Source organism: Parasteatoda tepidariorum, chromosome 7 (genome assembly GCF_043381705.1).
Source record: "Parasteatoda tepidariorum isolate YZ-2023 chromosome 7, CAS_Ptep_4.0, whole genome shotgun sequence".
NCBI lineage: Eukaryota > Metazoa > Arthropoda > Arachnida > Araneae > Theridiidae > Parasteatoda > Parasteatoda tepidariorum.
In genome coordinates, this window is record NC_092210.1 from 1,675,007 (window position 1) to 1,685,880 (window position 10,874).

The 10,874-nt window shown below is 28.8% G+C and overlaps 1 long non-coding RNA gene across 2 annotated transcripts; it reads right to left on the bottom strand.

The window, feature by feature from the left end:
* Positions 1 to 69: 69 nt before the first annotated feature.
* On the bottom strand, positions 70 to 8,301 carry LOC122272720 (uncharacterized). Of its 2 annotated transcripts, none has more exons than XR_006227241.2 (4): positions 7,879 to 8,301; positions 5,011 to 5,104; positions 3,926 to 4,025; positions 70 to 1,172 (listed from the first exon to the last, which is right to left on the bottom strand). It is a non-coding gene; the product is annotated as an uncharacterized lncRNA (long non-coding RNA). The 2 variants fall into 2 exon arrangements; XR_006227242.2 differs by lacking the exon at positions 7,879 to 8,301 and adding an exon at positions 7,133 to 7,285.
* Positions 8,302 to 10,874: the final 2,573 nt, after the last annotated feature.

Genomic DNA, 10,874 nt, shown 5'->3' on the forward strand with positions numbered 1-10,874 from the left:
CAGAAGCATTTAGACAGTGAAATTTAAATTTTTAAAAAATATATAATTTTAAAATTTTGATCACTACTACTATAGCAGAAGTGGCGGTTGTCAAGACAACGGCACACCTGCCAAAATTCGACAAATTCCCTGGTTCATCAGATAGATAAAAGTAACAATTTTTAAAAAGTCAATTCAGGCTTAGCCTAAAGAAACTAGCAACCTATAGTATCTGGGCATGATATTAACAAATTCTAATGAAACTAAAAATTGCACTAATGAAAAAAAGATCCATCTGATGGCAAAAAGTATAATAATTTCACATAAGGCTTACTCATACCTAAGTAAATGCTAATAATCAGCATGCTGCACCATATAATATTGAAATAATAAGAAAAAATAATTTCCAAGATAAAACTGAGAATGGAAAACATACAAAAATACGCTCATTAGATGGGGAGAAATAAAAATTTCATACAGTCAATTCATGTTTATAGCCTAATGAAACTATTCATCATTTTAAATTTATATAATCTTGATGTGATTTTTACAAACTCTAATGCTACTGGTAATTGAACACAAAGAAAAGCAGGTGAATCTGCTAGCAAAAATATAATTAGTCTAAAGACTAACTCATGCTCAAGATAATTTTTTAAAATAATAATACTCTACTTATGAGTGCAGATGGATGCTAATACTTATTACTGATTTTAAAAGGAAAGAAAAATTGATTTTTAGAAGAATATCCAACCAAATCACCACTTGTTATATTCTTAATATATACATTACATATAATTTTGAAAAACATGAAATTATGATTTAAATCAGGATTTGTGATTAAACATATTTTAAGAAGTTCAGTTTTTCAACTTATACTAATATAACAAATTATTACAAGTTTTAACAATACATTCTGAGACAGGTAACTAAATTAAAGATTGTATTATATTTATATACAATACTGAAAAATTCACATTTCAATTTTCAAAATATAAACTAATGAACAACTGGATATGTATATTTTCTTCTCAGGAATGAAGAGTGGTGCGTATGTACAAAATTTATTAAAAATTTTGAAATATTTACTTCATAAATAATAATAAAGATAAATCCTACCAGCTTTTCTTCTCTAAATGGTTTGTTGACTATAGTCAAGATAAGATTCCTTTATCGTCAATTGCTTGAGCTATGACCTATAAGAAAAAGTTTAAAGAATCAGGTTGTTTTAGTAAGACACATATTATTTAGTAATGTTTTTTTTTAATATTATTTAATCCAAAAAGTTCAATATGTGTAAATGAGCTAAATCCATATATATTGTGGGGAAAGTAGTTACAGACCATGTCAACCATCATCTATGAAAAGGTACCCCGACATAGATGACGGTTGACATGGTCTGTAACTACTTTCCCCACATTGGTGACNCCACTTCGCAATCTCTCAACGGTTACGCCTACTTCGATGGATAGTCCACATTGTACGGTTGACTTGCTATTTGTGAATGCATCATTCACCTCCTGCGCTGTTGCTTCTCAGTCTCGTCTCGAACATTCACACAACGTCTACACTCTCAACGCCTGCATACTCTCGACTGCTAATGGCAACACAGGAGCGAATTCGATTGTGATGTTAATACATCTCTCACATTCAGCACTAAAAAAATCCGAAGACTCTCTCCCGGTCTTTCACAAGTACATCAACTAGTGAGATCTGTTACTCTAATTATATCCCTGATAAAATTCTGGTGGGGGAGTACTGTGGCGTAACTACCACTATCACTAGTATATAAAGCATGCTAACTTGATTCTATCATGAGGTACCTTTTGATAGCTGAAGGTTGGCATGGTCGATAACTCCGCCCCACACAATATATATAATTTAATCAATCGGGGTTAGTAAAAAAGTTTCAAAAGGAACCTCACTTTTATAGTAACTAATTTAAGAAAAATGAAAAAAGGTGAAATAAAGCTGTTGTAATATTTTTTTTATAAAAAATATTACTTCTTACTGAATTTCTAAATATTTAGCTGAATATTCGGCTAAATCTCCATTAGTTACATTTGTAATTTATCGCTCACTGGCGGCAAAACTCAAAAAATCATGTTTTGAGATACGGTTTAAAGTTTTTATTGCTAAGGAAAATGCTTCAGTTAGCATAAACAAATATTACCTTAAAATTGAATTAAGAGTGTGCTAGTATTGCTGCTGAAAAGAATGTGTATTTTCATATTCATACCTCTTCTTACTCCAAAACACCTGTTTTTTGAGTTGTGCCACTATTGCAGTCCATGAGCGATATATGCATTAAATATATTTATGAAAAACAGGAAATTTTGATTTAAATCAAAATTTGTGATTGAATATATTTTAAGAAGTTAAGTTTTTTAACTCTTATAAATATAATACGATCATAGAGTGAACTCTCAAGGGACTGAGATTTCGGTTCACTATAACCGGGAGTTCACGATATCTGTTACGCAGACAATTTAACTAATGGTTCCTTTTACTATCCTCCTTTTTATTACACATCAGTCAAATAAATGACTTAGAAATATTATATAATAGCAAAAAAAAAAATGTTATTTTTTTATCACTCTTCGTCCTGCGCACACATAAAATTAGTAATCTCCAGCTGATGAGCAATCTTCAACATCAGATGTGGAAACACTTCTCAACTCTCAGATGATTTTTCCTTAATTTCTGTTATTTTGCATTTTAAACCTGTCTAACCTGCCATTTTAGCACATGAAAAGTAGTCTCATAAAATCTCTTACGAAATTCATCACATTTGTTTAGATACTGGGAGATTGAGACTTCTAATGCAGAACCACTTCAGTAATGCTTCCTCAACATCCTTGCGATCTGCTTTTCTCAACTTTTTTCGGGCATCTAAATTTTTTTCACGAGCAGAAATTATTAACTGACAATTATTTCATGTTACAAACTGCAGATTTGGATAGTTTATATTCTCTTCAAATATCAGCTCGATTTCATCCTTTTCAATTTTTCTGATTATGCCCATATGAAGAACGTTTTACGTTTACTGGTCGCCATACTTAAATTTGAGACACTTGTTTGCAGTTTTTTTTAACTGAACTGAGAGAAAAAAGGAGTTGAAATGAGGGCCTTATCAACACATATTAGTGTCCAAAACTCCGACCAATAATTACTATTTCCCTCTGACAGAAAATGCATATTGATCCCACTTATACTTTACAGGTGCATCATCATCTGCCTGGGTTGGAAACACCTGCTCGGTTTGCTCATGGATGGGAAAGTGAGAAGAAGCAAACAAAAAATACTTATCGCTGCTACTGTTTGTCTAAGATAGGTACTCTGCTAGACATTCGTCTGGATCTGTGGCGGTGACTATGGTAACAAGGTATGATTATCTCAAGTAGGGGTGCGGGGTCCCTCTCTAGGACTGGTTTCGGCAAGAGAAAAGGAGACCTCTTAATCGTAGCTACCCTTTCTAAAATGCCCTCTTCTTGTTTCCATAGCACCAGACTGCCGCAGACTTAGTGGCGGTCATTGTACCTATCTTAGACAAACAGTACATTCCCCTCTACTGATGGTTTTAAAAAGCGGTATATATATTTATTTTGAAGTAGAAATTTCAAAATTATTACAAAAAAAAAAAAAATTAGTCAAAGACAGAAAAAAGTTCATTCAAGCCTCTTCAAGCATGTAAACATCTGATTTTATTACTAACGTTAGAACCAAAATTTTACTTTTGACGTGATGCATCAAAAACCTGTCAAAAATTTGAAAATGTACTTACAAAACAAACTGGAAATAAATATTAATTTTAGGACAGATTTTAATTTATTTGAATTCAGTTCTCAGGACATAGAGAGAAACCTATAAATGAAATTTAATAAAAAATTTTTTAAATGTTAACTTTAGAAATATTATTTTTATCAATAATAATGAAACGAAATCAAACCGGCTTTTCTTCTTATACTCCATGGTATTACAGTCAATCAAATTGGTTTGTTGACTAGAACAAATTTGATTCTTATATCGTCCATTGCTTAAACTACGGCCTGTAAGAAAAAGTTTAAAGAATCAGGTTCTGATATAGTATAACACATATTTTTTCAAAATTCTTTTTTTTATATATATTATTTATTTCAAATAGCACTATATATGTAAATCAGCAAAATTCATATATATACATATATAATTTAATGAGTAAGAGGGAGTAAAAAGTTGCAAAAGGAATCACTGTTTTATAGTAACCAATTTAAGAAAAATTTAAATTGTTCTAAAAATAAAGAAAAAATAAAGCTGTTTTAATTATTTATTTATAAAAAATAAATACTTATTATTGATTTTAAAATAATATATATATACATAATTTTTTTTTTTGCTACTTGGCCAAATCACCATTTGTTTGAATTTCTTCATATATATGCTTTACATATATTTCGATCTAAATCATAATTTGTGATTATATATATATATTTGCAAAAGTTCATTTTATAAACTCTTACAAATATATTTAAAAAAATTAAATTTTCAAAATACATTTAAAAACATGCCACCTAATTAAAAATTCTTTTACAGTTATATACAATACTTAAAAATTCACAATAGAATTTTTAAAACATCTAAAAGGAAATATATCATTTTAAACTACTGAATATGTATACATTTCTTTTCATAAAGCTTTTTATACCAACTACAATTGCTAAGACAGCAAAATCAATTTATAATTGAGAAAATTTTTTAAAAAACAATTTGTAGGTTAGTTTCATGCGACTAATAGCTAACCTCTTCAAGCAAGTTTCAGTCTGATTTTAATACTAACATAAGAACCAGAATTTGGGGTTTGACATGATGTATCAAAAACTTGTCAAAAAATTGAAAATGTTCTTACAAAACAAATTGGAAATATATATGAATTGGAGGATATAATAAAAATTTTTTGATTTCAGTTCTGAGGACAGAGAGTTGCACCTATGAATGAAATGTAATAAAAAGTTTTTAAATCTTTATTTTATAAATAATAATGGAGCAAAATCAAACCAGCTTTTCTTCTAATACTTCATGGTATTATGGTCAATCAAATTGGTTTGTTGACAAGGTAGATTCTTATATCGTCAATTGCTTAAACTATGACCTGTAAGAAAAAGTTTAAAGAATCAGGTTCTGTTTTAGTTTAACACACATTTCTATTAAATGTTTTTTATATATACATATTATTCATTTCAATTAGCACTATATATGTAATTCAGCTAAATTCAAATACAGTACAGAACCCGTTATCCGGAAATCAGAAAACCGGAAAACCAAAAAACCGGAACGAAATTCGATACATTTTCCCGCCATTTAAAAAAAAAATTTTTTTTTCTCCTCATAAGATTTTAGGATTTTCCTTTCTTTTTTGAAAGATGTTTACCTTACCATCATTTTGGAAAAAATCATTAGTGTGTTTCATCATTTTTTCTTCTTTTTAAGATTATATCTAAATTTTTTTTGTTTTAGTTTGGTTTAACAATTAAAAAAACAGCTTTTTGTAGCGATGCAGAAAACCGGAAAAATCCGTTATCCGGAATAGCGATGGTCCCGATCATTCCGGATAATCGGTTCCCTACTGTATATATATAATTTAATGAGTCAGTGTGAGTAAAAAAGTTGCAAAAGGAATATAGGTTTTATAGTAACAAATTTAAGAAAAATTTAAATTGTTCTAAGAATAAAGAAAAAATAAAGCTGTTTTAATTATTTATTTATAAAAAATAAATACTTATTATTGATTTCAAAATAATATATATTTAGATATGATTTTTTTTTTTTTTGCTAATTAGCAACATACTTGGCCAAATCACCATTAGTTACTTTCTTTATATATATATGCTTTACACATATTTATGAAAAACATGAAATTTCGAGAATTTGTGATTAAACATATTTGAAGAAGTTCAGTTTAATAACTCTTATAAATATGATATTTATAAAAATTTTAATAACACATTTTGAAACGCACCACTAAATAAAAAATTGTTTAGCAGTTACATACAAAATTTAAAAATTCACAGTACAATTTTTAAAATTTCAGAACTGAAATATATCATTTTAAACTACTGAATAACTGGATATATTTCTTTTTCTTATTGAAATCTGCTCACACCAACTACAATCGCTAAGACGTCAAAAGCAATTTAGAACTGGCAAAGAATTTTTTTTAAAAAAAAATTATGTTAAAAAATATTTCATGGAAATTTTGTCTTCAGACAGTTATTAATGAAATTTTTTAAAGAAATTTAACATTGATTACTCCCAAAGGTAAACTTTTTCTGAAAAAAACTATAATGTTCTGCGACAAAAACTCTATAGAGATGTTTAGTACGGAATTATTATTACTATCGGGAGTTTTAACTTGGGTTACAACATTTTGTCTAAACATAATTGAAATCAGAAGGGAAAACACATGTATCACTATCTTAGTTCTCCCCCACTCCAGTTGAACATGAATTGGCAAGCAGACACAGAAGCTGATGCACAAAAAAGAATTTATTTCCAATCACGTTCTGCCCTCTCCTCACACCCCATATAAAATGAATGAATTGACATTAGCATTTGTCAAAAAACTAGCTCAAAAAAAAGTTTTTGACATGACTGATAAAACAAAATACATTATTCTTCCCAAAAGGCAAAAATAGACAAATTCCATAATAATTTCTATGAATTTTTAAGACTTCTTTTCTAAAATATCAAAATAAACTATGTTACCTGGCAGACGAACCTCAACTTACTTTCTTTTAATTTTTTAAAATTTCTACATGCATCATGAAACTAGAGAATGAAATTCAAACAAACGAGTACAAATACTTAAATAGCCTCAATAATGTTACAATGAATTACACACCAATAAATTTATGACTAAGACAGTCAAAAAAATTTAAACACTTATATAGTAAAATAGTTTGTAAATTTAATCTATTTAATCAATAATTTCCTAATATTTTAAGCACAGAATAAAGGCTTCCTTAATAAAATACAGATCTCAGAAACCACATTTACCTTTTAAACAGACTATATATAAACTTCCTTTCTTTTTAAAGTACATTAATGCATTACAAAAAGCCTTAAAACTAAATATTTTAAATTCAAATACAAAACCTAACAATTTAAATACTAAACTTACTTTCTCTTCAGTAAATATTTGAAAGTCACACTTTATTATTTTAAGATGTCACTAATTAACAATACAAAACATAAGTATTCATTTTAATTAAATTAATATTTCGGGTTGATTCCCGTATCGTGATCGGCGCCACAATTTGGCGGGATCCCTACCGGCCGGGAGTTTTTTGAGAGGGCGCGGCCAAAATGACGTTTTCGCAAGTCGTCGGGAGTGGGATGGGCTTCATGATGTAGGAGCTGCTTGAATTATGAAAGAAAGAAACCTGATCCTTTCTCCCTTTGCTTGAACTGAAAACGATACAAATATAAAAACAAAGAGACTTAGTTTTAATTTAGGAAAAGAACAATCTTTTGAATTTATATATTTAAAAAAAGAAGTTTTTAAGCATTTCTTTTAAAGTTGCTATTGATTGATCAGCAAAATACGTTTAAAACAAAACATTTATTCTAACTAATGCAACACTGTACTGACAAAAAATTATTGTTATGTAACATTAAAGAAGAAGTAATTATTATTTTTAAAATAAATTCCTGCTACATATTATTCTAAATTGGCGAAATTTTTTCTAAAAAAGGAAATAGATTTAAAAACACATCACGAGTTAATTGAATTAAAAAACACTTAAAAAACTAAAGTTAAATTAAAAATTAATTGAATTAAAAAACATTTAATGTTATTAATAAAAAAGTAAACTAAGTACTTTCTTTCATAAAAATAAAGTTCAAAGTTATTGTAAAATTACTTACCAGGTCTTTCAATGAAATTATCCTTAGATATAATCACGGCAGTATTGAAGGAAAAGGAAAGACATAAACAAAAATGTCCCAGGGGAAGCAGGAATTATTGATTTTCAATTATCGGATCACGAATTCATTAAGTTGATTATAAATAATTTATAACATACTTTGTGAATCCAGTTTTTTAAAAGAACGTTAATCCTTTGTTCGGCATTGATTTGATATTAAAAAATACTAAACTGCAATACTACTAAGCTTCATATTAAACTGCAGTAGGGTAGGTTTTAAAATATGACATTAAAATTATTAGTACTGTCGAAGTTATTATTCGAAAATTGAATTGATAAAAATTATTTAAAAATGCCAAACGTTATAACACGGGGAAAAGTTGCGCGTGTACATGCCTATTGAACATTAAAGCAAAACTGAATTGGCGGCTCTTCATATCCCGCCAATTGTTGATGACGATCGTTCACGTGTCTCCATATGCGTAGCGTGAGGGGGGGGGGCATGCTTTTATTTTTCATGGAAAACTGTTTATTTAATTTAATTTTTTTAGATGTACNTATTTTTCAGATATGTGACAATTAGAAATAAAAGTAGCTTTCAAAAATTAAGAATTCTAAATAGCAGTCGGTAGTGTCAATTGTGTTTTTATCACAAAATTCCTGTGAGAAAATAAAAATATGGACAATGACGAACGCATTTAGTTTTTTACGCTAAATCCTTTGAATTGATCGGCAAAATAGTTTTGAAGTTATACAGGTTTTATGCACAAAAAGTTCTATTTTGCACTTGTACATATTTAAGCTTCTGACATTGCTATCTAAAAATATCAGGTATTGTTCCCTATTGCTATTTAAGCAAATAAGGTATTGTTCCGTATATTTTTGATGCTTCCAAAACGTCTAAATAGTCTTTTGTTAGCTAAAACAGGACACTCGAGGTCAAGCAATTTTTTACCTCTTACTATGAAGAGGATGCTTGACAGTTTTTTGATGTTTTGATTATTTTTTTTTTTTTAAGATTTTCATTTCAAATTCTATTTTTACTTTACTAGTAACACTGATACAGGAGTTGATAATTTTTTATCCTGCCTATTTTCACGTCTAATTTAAATAGTTAAAATAAATTTAGGTAAAATTTTTTAGCATTTTAGTAATGCTAATGTCATCTGTAAGTTAATTCCAAATATTTTCCAGTTAATTAATTAAGTTAATTTTAAATATTTTTATAGGGACCGAGGGTGTGCGGTATTGGTCCTCGTTAAACCGTGCTACCGTAAAGTGCTCGACTTCGCGCGCAGGTCGTCGGGCTACCGAAGCGGGGGTGCCATCCCTTCCGCAGAGGATTAAAATTGTGATAGCATGTCTTCGGATGATCCTCCGGGATGTTTCCCAGACCGTCGCCAATAGCCCATTGTGCAGCTCTAGTGCGACGTAAAGTAACAACAACAACATATATATATATATATACTGGTGAAATAGAGAGAATTTGCATATTTTATAGAATTTGCATTAGGTACAGATTACGTGTACATATACGTACAAACATGCATATGCATACATGCACATATACATAAACATACAAATACACACGCACACACACACATATATATATAATATGATACGTATATGTATATTCAATGTATATATACCGCTAGGCTAACCGTGGTGGTTCCCGTGGTCTTCCTCTCCATGTAACGCAAATTCTATAAAATATGCATATTCTCTCTATTTATTTCACCAGCATATATATATATAGGTTAACTGTTGACGTTTCCGTGGTCTTCCTCTCCATGTAACGCAAATGCGGGTTAACGCTTATTCCATAAAATATGCGAATTTATTACACCAGTATAAAAACATATATAATTTTATAATTTTTTTTGTTTTGAAGAAATTGAAAAATTTAATGGAGCATCATTAAGCTATTTATAATTAATGTTTTTTTTTTATGAATTGAAATATTTTAAGAATTTATTTGAATATAATTTTTAAATGTATTATTGATATTTTTTGCTGGATATTTTTAAACGTATTGTTATAAGAGCGATTTAAAAAGAAAATATACTGAAGAAAAATAAGTAATGAAATAAGTTCAATCCATTGTAAATGTAACTTGTAATGTTAAGAATCACGTGATATATGACGCTTGAGTAACGCCGTCAGAATCTAAAATTGAATCACGTGACACGCGAACTGCCTCTTTAGTGAAGCTCCGCCCCATCCCTGCTGACAATTGTTGTGCTTTCTGGATCACCTCGGTTGAATCGCGAATCTAGTTGGTCACCTTGAAATTGTCAATATATTTATTTAATAAAAATTTCAATTTTTAAGGCATTATATTTTTAAAATAATGGGCTATGAAAATTGAAATATAAAATAGTTAATTTATGTTTTAAAACTAATGGTTAAATAAATAAAAAACTTAACACAAATTAATTTAATAGAGCAATGAATGTAACCATATAAATTATATAAAATACAAAGCAGCCAAGCAGAAGATAATTAATTTACATTTAAAACTGCAATAAAATAAAGAATATATTAAATTTGCGGACGAGATTTCCCATTAAAAAAACCAAAAACAATACTGTGGAGCAATTGAAAAAATCAACGTTAGCGCTCTAAAATTAAAAAATGTGATTTTTGTGCATTTGGCCTCTTTATATAGTAAACGACATATTGAAAAAAAAAATTTCTTTTTTCGAAAATAAATTATTTTTAAATCAGTTTTTTGAAATTCAATTTTAGAGTTCATATCATTAGCAATAGAAGGAGAAAAATTGTCAATCATTGGTGTCACTTACGGGTGTCATCGAATACATATTAAAATGAATTAATCCTTATTTATTAGATCTATCTGGTTGTCAGAGAAACTATTTGAAAATGAAATATTCATCTCGAAGTTATTAACAACTGATAAAAGGACTCATCGACATAACCTTAACTTTAGTTTCTTAATATCGAAACAAACCATTGCTTGGGACATTGGCGTCGTCA